Raw genomic sequence first — 9,468 nt, forward strand, 5'->3', positions numbered from 1 at the left:
TCTCGAAAAGCAGTGGTACAGTGCCATGATATGCAGTGCTGCTGTCAGGTGATAATGGTCATCAGCTGTGTGACACTTCGCTCTGTGTAATGGAGGAGAATCTCTCCATACATCTCTCTGCAGCAATGCAGTTCTCACTGGTGTGTAGCTCCTTATATTCAGCTACACGTCTTTCAAAGCTCAGTATTTATATGCACTTCCTTTTCCGTCTGATAGATCCTTGTGAGAATATTGATGACGAAATTAAAGTAGGAGGTCTTCAACGTTTTCAGGCGAAGGACCCCCAAGGCTTATAGAGACCCGGTGGAGGGACCCCCTTTTACATATCATATAAAATTGTGTTGCTTATTAAACGGGGCCAATAATAATGTGTAGTCCAGCCTATAGTGCCATGTATAATATTACTTTCTAAGGATGTATGTATACAATGCTAAAATAATAATTTAATAATGTTGACAGATTCATATTTTAATTCTACATCACAATTTCTCAACATAATATTCAACATAATATAGGTTGTATTCATGTTAAGGTGAATTTTTGGACATATTTACATTTTTGGGTCCCAGACCCCCTGTTGAAGATCTCTGCACTAGCGGAAGGGATCATCCATGTGTTCTAGTGAGCTAGGATCCTCTCTGATAACACATGTCAGAGCACAGACTGCCGGCATGGAGTAAGAAGATGCAACTTTATATCAAATTGAGCAACAGAACTGTTACCATCTCTGAATTTAAATATATTAATAAGAATGGTAAAAGGTTTTCAGTAGTAAAAGATCAGTCTTCTTTCCTCTACTTGAGGTGGTTTGGAGGACCAATGGTTCTGTAGAAATACCATGGCTTTTCTTGGGAGACTTAACTTGAATTGAAGCGTTCTGTACTGACTGAGTGTGAGAGACTTGGAACCTTTATAACCAAGGGAAACCGTCTCCATGGGGAAACTGCACTCAACCCATACAGTAGGTGGGGGGGAAACATTATTTTTAAACACTTTAATTAAAGATTATTTTCAACATTGTCTTATTCAGCATACAGTTTTTTGTGGTATGTTTTAAGCATTCTGCTCTTTAATCTGGAATTCTGCGACACAGTGTGCCCTCAAATTCGTATGTCAGTTAAAGTATGGAAGGAAACTGCTTTTCAACACATCAATTTAAGTACTGCTTATCAATGAGCCTTTTCTTTGGAGGAGAAACTTTGACACTAAAAGGGAAATGAGCTTTCATCCGTGTGGCCTCATGTTTTTGGGTAAAACAATAAAAGGAATTTAAATCTCATGTACAAAGTAGATTAGGGAAAATGGGAAAACACAATCCAGGAGTCTTGCCTATTCACACGAATATAATGTGTGATGGACTTCAGACATAAATTGGAGAGATTAAAATCAAACAGACCTTCAACTGGAGGAGAAAATTATTATTTCTATATTCTTTTGGAAGATCATGTTTGTGAACAGCATGTTCTGCTGTTTTTCAGGTATAATGCTGTTAATATTCAGTAGGCCTACGCGCACACATACTGTATATACTGTATAGTATATACAGTATGTCTTGGCATTATTCAACACCCATTACTGGCTTTTGTTCGATGTTTTGCTAATTGACCTGAGCAGAGATTAGATGGAGGCTTTCAGACTCTCACTCTTTCTCCCTCCGTCTTGTATATATAAATAAAAAATATGACAGAATTGAGATGTGTAATGTATTCATAATTTAGAGGGACGTAAATACACACTCCAGATCCTGCACACATGATGAAAGGTTTGCGCGTGTCTGTATATTATCTAGAATCTCAGATGTGAGGTGGTGGTTAAAGGTGTCTGTGTATGTGTGTTGTGGCATCTGCACTCATTTACCCAGAGGGCATCTAAAGAGCAGTTTTGGGGAGTATGAATGTGTCATGAGGTGGTAAGTCAGAGTCTTCGTAAACAAGATTTACCAAGCCACAATGTTTGTCTTCTCATGGCTTCGGTCCAAATTGTAGAACCCCATGTAGCATGAGCATGAAGGTGAACCCCTTATTGTAACTGATCATCTGAGTTCATAACTGGCATGAACATACAAAGCTGAGTGGAACCATGAGCAGCAGTCCATAACCTTTGCTTCACACACACACACACACACATGTTCACACTCCGACACTTATGTTAATGACATGTTTGACTCTTTAAAGAACATATCCCCTGAGATAGCCCGTATCTGTGAAGCAGACTGCGAACACGACCGATGAGGAAACACTTCTGCTCACTGTGTTATTAATGGATTTCTTGCGCATTTAGCTTTTTGAAGTTGAGATTAACCTCACCTTGACATAGAAGACACTCCAAAGCATGCTTGCAAAACCACTTAAGCAGTGTGATCTGACATCACACGGCAGAGACATAACATAATGCTTCATAAAAAAACTAGATGTTTTTCTATAAAAAATTCTACTTTACATTTGTTATTAAAAACTCCAGAATCATCATAGGCTCATGTGACGCTGCCCAACTCCCCACTGAGTGCAAAGTAGGCATCTTTCATTGCAGATTTCACACACACACACACACACACACACACACACACACACACACACACACACACACACACACACACACACACACACACACACACACACACACACACACACACAGCAGTACATCAAATCTCCACTTGAGGCCGGCTCCAAAAGCTTATCAATCCCAATAGACCCCCATGTTTACTGCCTGGTTAGTGGTCTCTATAGCCCTTTACAGCGGCAGACATTACATCTCATCCATTTTAATTATAAAGAGGCTTAAAGTCTGGTATAATTTAGGGCAAGTGGGTGCCTTCTCAGGTTGCTAGCTGCTAGCTGTCTGCACCGCTGCCTCAGCGCGCCCCCCCCTCAGCGACACCAACGTCCCACCTCTTTGCCAATATTTAGAGTTAGACTGTGTTGTCTGCCAACATGGTGACAGCGGAAGCCACAAACTGAGCTTTACCTATGGGTGATGTAAAGGAAGCAGAAGAAGATGATGTGATAAAAAGGGCACCAGTCAAGCCTCAAATGGTAAAAAAAATAAACAGTGTAGAAAACTGAATGTAAATATGACAGATTTTTGTTTCATGTAATAATGTTATGAAGGTTGCATCAGATCTGTGTGGAGCAATGAGGAGACTTGCTGGAATCTGCTGCTAGCTTCCATATGGACATTGAAGCCACATGCTTCATGTATGTCATAATGTATTAAATGTGACCAAACCTGTTTAGAATTAATTTGTCATATATGACTTAATCGACATACATTTTTCAAGCAAAGAATGAAAACTTTTTTTGCAATATTTCATACCCACTCAGATTTATTATGCCCAAATTATGAAACACTGTTAGTGGTGATGCATTATAATATAAAAAGCTACATGTAAAATATTTGTTTGTTATACTGCAGCATCCTCTGCAAAACCAAAAAAACATCAAAAGCAATTCAATCAATAGCAGTACCAATTAAAACCGTAATAACCAATTACAGAAGAAAGGAAACCTAAGTCGAGAAAGTCACATTTAAAGTCCCAGTCGGCAAGTCTGGCACTCTGTCAGATTTTGAATGTTTACAACTCTCACGCTCCTCCCCCACGATCACCGAGCTCCTTCCCCTCGACTTCGTGCCCTTTGAAATCCCACCTTTGAAACGCAGGTCTGATGTTGACAAACTCTCTTTTTTTCCTTCTTTTCCACCGGTGTTTTCTTTTCCTTGGTTGTTTTGGACCTCCTCGTTCTGTTTTATAATCGAGGAATTGGAAGCTTGTTGCTACTTCACTCCGCCTCCCCCCTGTGATAGTGGAATGACCCGAGGGGGGAGGGGCTCTGTGTGTGCACGAACACAGCCCTGCATGCTGATTGGACAGGATGATCTGGGCACGGATCTTTGCAAAACAAACAACAGGCTCTAAGTGCACGTAGAGGCGCGCTTTTTTTCTAAAACCGGATGATTTATGTTGTTCTATCGGAGAATAGTGTCAGCTTCAGGGAAAATGATCAAAAAAATGTTGCCGACTGGGACTTTACAAAAAAACTGAAAAGGTGCCAGAAGAAGAAACACAAAACAATATAGAAAAAAGGTCCAAGACATTCTTCTGGCAAAAATTTAAAAAAATACTTTAATAAAATGTGGATAAATGCTGTGATAAACGTGTCAACAGAGTGGGGTTACGTGTAGCGGCTAAACTGCTTTTTTCAGGGTGTTATTCACTTTGTAATTTCTCGTTTTCATACTGTTCTTCTGGCAAATCTCAAGGAACACACACAAAGACAAAACATCTGTGAGCTTGAGCAATAAGCATCCGTGACAAATCCTCAACAAAGCCAGGGAAGGAGGAGGAACAATACCTCCTATATTCCACTAAAGCCCAGTCACAATTGAGTCACTTCCTTTCCAAGCATTATTAAGATACAGCTCGCCACCATAACAGGAAGCATAGAACAAAATCCACAGAAAACTTGACCATCAACCATGTGACGACGGACTGCCGTCAGACGGGTGTGTAGAGGTAGATATACAGTTGGAATGAGACGCGCACACACATCTAATGGTAAATCGTTTATTGACATAATGTTTGCAGGATTAGCTGTGTTTCTTGGTCACCAAGATTCACCTGGGAGGAGAGAAAGCCAGCGATTAGCGGGACACGGTTGCAGTAGGTGGGAGGACATAATCCGTTAGGCGAACAGAGTGTGGGATTGTGTGAAGCATAAAACTTACCTAAAGCTTCTCTTCCTCCCAGGGTGTGTCCCGACAAAGGATTCCCCCGAGGGTGCACACATCTTTTATTAGTTCCACTTGGTGGAGCCGGATGAACCAAGAGGAGAGTAGAGGGGAGTTTGATTGGTGGGTTTTAAAGGTGAATGTAAATATAGGTAAATTATTAGGATTATATATCTATGTGATTTTCTGGGTTGATATTGATTGTGTTTATATAGATTGGGTTGATATTGGGTTGGGATGTTTAAGTAAATATTTGTGTATTTATTGTATGTTTAGGGGGTGAAGGAAAGGTAACATGCCAATTAGGGAAAGGAGGTGCTGGGGGGTATTTAAGTGGGTCATTTGGGGGAAGATCATGTTGAGTGAAGATGTGCGTGAAACTTGTTGTGTTGAACATAAAGTAAAGGAAGTTTACGGAACATCATCTCACTGGTCTCCTCATTCTGGGGGTCTCGACCGCTCGGGCAACCTGACAAACCACATGGAGACAAAATCCTTGTGATGAATCCTCGATGACAAAGCCATATCGCTGAACAATATACAACTCCATAATTTATCTTTCACATAGACATGGCAAAAAATGAAGCATGTATTGAGAGCACTTTCAGGATGCCCCCTTCAGATAATACGAGTCTCATGTGCTTTAAGCCTTTGGCAAAAGGTTCCACCGGAGCAGCACTTCTGCAAACCAGAGGGCTATTTGAGGCAACCGAAGGAGCACCTGGGGAGTACTTGTACTGTGAGGTGGTTTAATTTGAGGGCTGCTCTTAAATGGCCCATGTGCAGCTCTACTCTGATATGAAGCATAGTGATATTCCAATAGGGACTATACCCCTGTTAAATGAATGCTTTTAAAGGGGCATTTCGCAACATAAAAAAGGACAAGAATCAATTTTCCTGGGTAACATTCTAAAGTTATATGCTACAGAATATAATCACGAAACAAAAGGCAAAGCCCAGATGAAACTCTTGCGTCCTGTGCTCTTCAAACACCGCTACACCAACACAGAAAATACAGAATAAGACAAAATAATAAAACTGGTGCACAGACTTCCATTTTACATTAGCAGTCATGCACACACATCATAAAGGCACTTGGGTCATAAGACAACAATATAAAGCACAAACACAAATGTATCAATACAATAATGAATAATCATCTCTGCAGAAAACACACACACACACACACACACACACACACACACACACACACACACACACACACACACACACACACATACACAGAGAGAGAATGTTCCCTAAAAATGGCATTGAACTAAAACATAACGACCACATCCATATAAGATATGTCTATACTACAGTATGTGATATGTCCTGGTAATAAGAAATGCATTGATCATAAAAAAAGTCTTGACCTCCAATTTCTTGAGCCCCTCTCTCCACAGCTCCCAGAAAGACCTTCATGTGCAATTTGTATTACAACAATTCACATTACTGCTTCCTCTTTCCTCTGTTCTCTATGTTCCAGAATTGGATCCCTGCCCTTTTGCTCATCTTATGTGCTTTTGGCGTATCTTCCTTCCTCTGTCATTCCCTCTGCTGTGTTATTCCCTTTTCATTCTCCCCTTGCTCCTTCCTTGCATTAGTTGCTCAGCAACATCAAGCAATATTTGGTGGTGGAGACAAAAGTGAGGGGAAGAAACAGCACATTCGATGTGAGGAGTCGTTTGTCATTCTTGGGTAGCTGGTGGGTCTAAAAAGCACTTGGAGAGGACCTCTATCAAGGCTGTCATTCACTTAAATGCAGTTAATTAATGTTACCCTGTGGACACTCTGACCATGTGTGTGTTGTAGTACCGATCTCTTTATCAAAGATTCAAGGTTCAAGACTTTATTTGCCGTTTGTACACGCAGTTCAGCCAAAATTGAATTATTGTTGCAACGCTCTGTCAAACATGCACACAGTAAAGATAAAAAATAAAAAAGAGCCTAAATACACCACTCAGTAAAAATAAATAAATGCAATTTAAAAAAAGTAGAATGCCAAGTTAAAAAGAAGACAACTGTAGAAAAAAAGAAAGCTTTATGTACGGTGGCCCTGAAGGGCAAACAACAATGACAAAAAGAAAAACACAACCACAAAAAGAGAAACATGACGACAAAAACACGACATTAACAAAAACACAACCTCTAAAAGCAAAACACAACCACATTCATTTCTACTGGAAACGGTTTCTTTTTGTCGTTGTGTTTTTCTTTTTGTCGTGTTGTTGTTTATGTCGTTGTGCTTTTGTTAATAGCATGTTTTTGTTAATGTCTTATTTTTGGCATTGTGCTTGTGTTAAAGTCATTGTGTTTTTCTTTTTGTCGTGTTTTTGTTATGTTTTTCTTTTTGTCATTTTGTTTTTCTTTTTGGCATTGTGCTTGTGTTAAAGTTCTGTTTTTCTTTTTGTCGTGTTTTTGTTATGTTTTTCTTTTTGTCATTTTGTTTTTCTTTTTGGCATTGTGCTTGTGTTAAAGTTCTGTTTTTCTTTTTGTCGTGTTTTTGTCGCTGTTTGCCCTTCATGGCCACCGTATATATGGGCTCTGCATCTTTTGTATTCTATTATGCAAGGGTGTACATGCACACTATGATCACAGTATTCAGTAAAAGGCCTTGAAGGGCCTGTTTACCTGCACCTACATGTTTTCACTCAGGTTGAAGGTGTTTCCGGACTCATACAATCATAAGACTGAGTGCACACAAAAATGTGATTTACAACAGTACAATGGCCGACTTGAATCATTGGCCCTGCAGCATGTAAATCAAACACCATATCTCCCAGCATCATTAACAACACTGAATAATAAAGATATAATTGACATGGCTTCTTAAGGCAGTTCAGGGGTACTGTCTCTGTCAACACTTGCTGTGAAACCTGTGTAGACATTTCATAACGTCTGTCATCAGCATACCTGCTTGTTCATATACAGCATAATTTCCAAGCCCTTGCTGGCACATGGTGTAACAAAGCCAACAGGAAGGACAGGGACACATCACACAAGCATGGTTACTCACCCAAACACTCAGGCTCTCAATCCGTATTTAGTACTTTTTGAATAATGAACTTCCCATAAACTATATAAACATTATTTTATATATTAATCACTATTTTATATATACAGTATCATTTCCATAGCGTGTGGTGTTCTGGGTACATAATGTGTATCGGCGCCTGTCTCTGTCAGCCCTGTGATAGGCTGGCGTCCTGTCCAGGGCGTACCCTGCATTCGCCCAATGTCAGCCCAATGCTCAAGCCCCTTTAACAAGATAAGCGGTTACAGATGATGGAAGAGTATTGTTATCATTAAGAATCAATGAGGATATAAAATAATCTACTTGACATGGTATTTCTTCTTCGACTGCAGCTCAAGACCTTTCAAACACAACACACTGATCGCAATGTGCACAGCTAATTACAGCATACAGTGCACCAATTCTCTCTTATATAATTGCGTCGTGAATGCTGGAATTTGAGTGCAGCCTCTGGAGTACGACTCTTTCTTTGTTAGAGCCAAATATAGATATCTTTATTATCCTCTGCAATGAAATATTCCTTTGCTTATTAGTCACATTCGTTATCATATTTGAAAGTACTGACCACGTTGTGTCTGAATTGGGAGCGTAATGCATCCTGTCTTTGCATCTGGCACTTACAAGATTATGCTAATTTTGCCAAAGGGTTAGAGCAATTAACTGAAAACCAACAAGCCTTTCTCCTTTAATCTGCTGTAATGGATTTATGTGTATGTCTGGGAGGATATGCAGGATTCTCCCTATGGATTCCCTGGAAATAAAGATCTGTAGTTTAATGGAGTGCTCATAAATTGCTATGACACAAGAGGAACTGTGCATGTGAAAAGATGTAAGATGCACTAAGTATGCACATAATTGTGGTAATGTGCAATTGAATTAGAGTAAATGCTTTAATCATTATCACTCAGTTAATGAATTGCAGTTTTGTCATTCAAGGTGGAACACTTTCAGTCCTTTTGGATCTTGCTGCATGGCCAAACATAATACAATATATAGTAACATAGACGAACATGAAAACACATGTAGTGTTTAGCAGATAAAAGTGTTCATTCAACAACTATGCCTCTGTGGCACATAAGTGAAGTTGCTATAAACAAATGAATGACAATATAGAAAAACACAGGTGTAATCATCATCATTATCATGGGAAAAGTTAAAACACTAAAATGTCCTTATATCTGCTTACAGCTACAATGTCTCTTGTATTCACTGTTTGTTTGCTAATAAATGGTTGCTAGGGAGTCAAGTGTTGCCTTTATGTCTTAAAATTCAAATTAAAAGAACCCAAGCGGAGTCTTCTCCCACTGGTCTGTGGGTTTAACCTCATTCATCAGTTCATTTGCATAATGCACACAACCTGCCAACCTGGGCTGACCCGGGCAATATGAAAGGGGGCATGGTGATGGGGTGTGACTCCTGGAGACTCTGTGCACTGCAGCTTTCAAGGAGGGAAAAGAACAAGGAATATTGCTGACAAACACTAAAACATTACACAATATGTGTGTAGATATATGATTAGCACAGACTCTGCTTTCCAATCTTCATGTCAACCACTTGGCTTATTATGGTGCCGTACAGATGAATACACAGACTACTGATGATGATGATGATGAATGATTTCCCCATTGATTCAGGTTCAACAGTGATGCTGCATGAGTCATACTAGACTGAATGCTTGCAACCGATGGAAGATAGCTGTCTTTCTT

Source organism: Eutrigla gurnardus, assembly GCF_963514095.1.
Source record: "Eutrigla gurnardus genome assembly, chromosome: 18".
Taxonomy (NCBI): Eukaryota; Metazoa; Chordata; class Actinopteri; order Perciformes; family Triglidae; genus Eutrigla; species Eutrigla gurnardus.